This window comes from Varroa jacobsoni, unplaced genomic scaffold, assembly GCF_002532875.2.
Source record: "Varroa jacobsoni isolate VJ856 unplaced genomic scaffold, vjacob_1.0 scaffold_390, whole genome shotgun sequence".
Classification (NCBI taxonomy): domain Eukaryota; kingdom Metazoa; phylum Arthropoda; class Arachnida; order Mesostigmata; family Varroidae; genus Varroa; species Varroa jacobsoni.
In genome coordinates, this window is record NW_019213292.1 from 43,660 (window position 1) to 46,400 (window position 2,741).

A 2,741-nucleotide genomic window follows, 5' to 3' on the forward strand; every position below is an offset into this window, starting at 1 on the left:
GGTTTCCTTTTTGCCATCCTGGCCAATGACATCGTCGACAAAACATTTCCAGTCTTTTTGCTCTTTGTCCTTTCGCTTGCCCGGCCACTCCGGACTCGTTGTCTCAAAATGATAGGTTTCTAACGTCGTAGCGGTTGCCCAGCCATTGAAGGTCACAATAGAGGAAATAATTACGTGAGACTGGCTGGATGTCGATGGCCTCGCGATTTCATCTTACACTATTTTATGAGAGAAAGTCCAGGGGAATTTTGTGAACAGCATTTATGTGCGCCTCCTTAATTACTTCTAACTGGCCCCCAAAAAGAACTAAAAGTGAACGAGTCTTCTTAGTTCGCATACGTTAGCTAAAACACTGTCTCCGATATCCTGCACAAGTCACACCTTTTTCGCAGTAACGGATTGATGTGGCTAAGGTTGTACACTCAAATCATTATGAAGACATCAATTAGAGCCTTAGTTATGGAAAGTTAACTATAAGTAATAAAAAACAAAACAATCGGTTCTATTCTCTGCTGCCTAGTGCATCCCAATGTATTTTGCTTCGGCGTCCCGCATCCTGCTTCCTCATCAGAACGTTTGTTTACGCCCAGCTGCTTCTTTGGATGCTTCACCACTTTACTATTTAAGCATATCCATGCTATCGCTCGGCCTACGAAACTGTTAAATAAATAATTTTACTAGGGTTGGCCTGGCTAGCCAACTACAGGTGTATGTTGGCTTTATTTGTAGACTGATGGACATTCGTCAACGACCTTTATATCATTTTTCGTTATTTGATAACAGGGACCCTACAACATTTGCTGCCGACCATTTTACTATGTACTTAAACAGTTGCTCTCGATTTGTGGCATTTACTGGCACGCTCAAAGGAATAAATTTATATAAATATATGCGGTACGAATTTATTTATATGTTTACCAAGATGCAGCTTCTAGGAGACTAGTATCATTGTAAGTTAATCTCTTATGTAGTGGTTAATGAAAAGATAGCCAGAAGTAAAGGTTTTGGCCTTAGACAGAACGAAGTCCATTTGTCTGAGCTGCTGTTCACTTGCTAACGATCACCTTAATGAGGTTAGATATGAGTTTTCTCGGATTTGAAGACTCGCTGTGAATCTTGGGACAAATGCTTATTTCTCGCTAAAGATCAGCCTTCCGGTTCACTACTTAACGGCAAAACCGGACCTAAAACCCAAAACATGCATTTCGGCTGTCAGCTAGTGAAGAAAATTTACGGCGATACCTATCAAGATTCGACACATGCATAACTATTGTAAAACCATATGAAATGAGCTTTATCTTGTTATTATGAACAAGCATTTTTTTTTAAAATCTAAAATAACTCTTTTCTGCAAAAGAGCGGGCGCAAATTAGAGGTTTAATGGAGTGCTAGATACGGCGTAATCTCGAGCAAGAATGTTTTCAAATATTGTAAACGTTTCGAGTTTGAGTGTACATACAGAGAGAAGTAAAAGCTGCATAAACGAACGATTTTGAGGACCTAAATTGTTTGACGCTACTATAATGAATGAAATTTTTGAGAAAAAAATTCAACGGATCATAAGTTGATTTGGTGCAAAATAGTCGTTACGTACCATTTAGGCGCCTTCCTATTAAGCATTGTGTGCGTATACAATAAATATTATTTCGATTGTGGTGAAGCTTTGGAATATGTAAATTGTAACACCGTAGAAAATTCCAGCTGCAGGTTGTGCGCCTAAAGAAATTCAATTCCACAGGCATAATTTTTTTAGACAAAGTTTTCAGTTTTCCAAAACGAGATAGTTTATTTCTCTACCTGGCTTGAATATTGCATTATCATAGAAGGTCACTTGGAATAAAAGATTGCTGGATATTGCCTTTGACAGATTAATACCGATCGTGCAGCACCTTGAACCACACTGCCGGACTAACTGCTGTCAAGCAAGTTTGATAAAATGCTGATTTTACAAATTTCCGTCTAAAAAGCCTTCACGTGTAACTTATAATCACTGAACAGCTGATTATTTTATGCTGCATGCCTCTTTCTAGCTATTTTTAATCTAGCTAGGGCTGTCGTTATAACAACTATAGTCAAATGTAACTGAGCAGCGTGTTAATTTATCGGTAACTCAGATACCTTGTTAGGGCCTGAGTTGAGATTTGAATGTGGCGTTCCTGAGTGACAGACGCTTCTCTAGCCGTCCTGCCATCCGATCGTAGACTTCGACTGAGTGTATAGATACCTAATACTCAGATCATTATATATTCAAAAATGCTTGTTCAGTGATAGCACCTTCCACGTGGTTCCTTGTCTATAATCCTTAACAAAGGCCGTGAGGACCTTAACGCAGAATACAAACACTTTGTGAATAGACGCCAACCGGACGGCATGCTACAATCTGATATACCTGCCGAATGCAAAAAATGGTCATCAGGCCAATGAATTATATCAAACACGACATATATATATATAGCAAAGTCAATTAAATGCCATTTCGTATCATATGTATGCTTACTTATCTATATCAAAATACTTAAGTTAAAAATATTAGAGTTACTGGGACTTTTATTATTATTATTACAGCCATGTTTCTTTGTATGCATGGATGCATTCTTTATACTAATAGGTTAGAAGCACTAAAATTAGCACGTCTATTTATAAGGTAATTCGTACGGTAAATGAACGTTCATTACATCCGACATTTAAGCCTAAGATGACCTGAGCGATTTGTAACGTGAGCCATTTTTTGTCGGTGCGAA

General features: G+C 38.2%; 1 long non-coding RNA gene across 1 annotated transcript; it reads right to left on the reverse strand.

The window, feature by feature from the left end:
• Positions 1-855: 855 nt before the first annotated feature.
• LOC111260000 (uncharacterized) lies at positions 856-2,384 on the reverse strand. The gene is made up of 3 exons (XR_002679985.2): positions 2,119-2,384; positions 1,595-1,716; positions 856-1,184 (listed from the first exon to the last, which is right to left on the reverse strand). It is a non-coding gene; the product is annotated as an uncharacterized LOC111260000 (long non-coding RNA).
• Between the last annotated feature and the right edge of the window lie 357 nt (positions 2,385-2,741).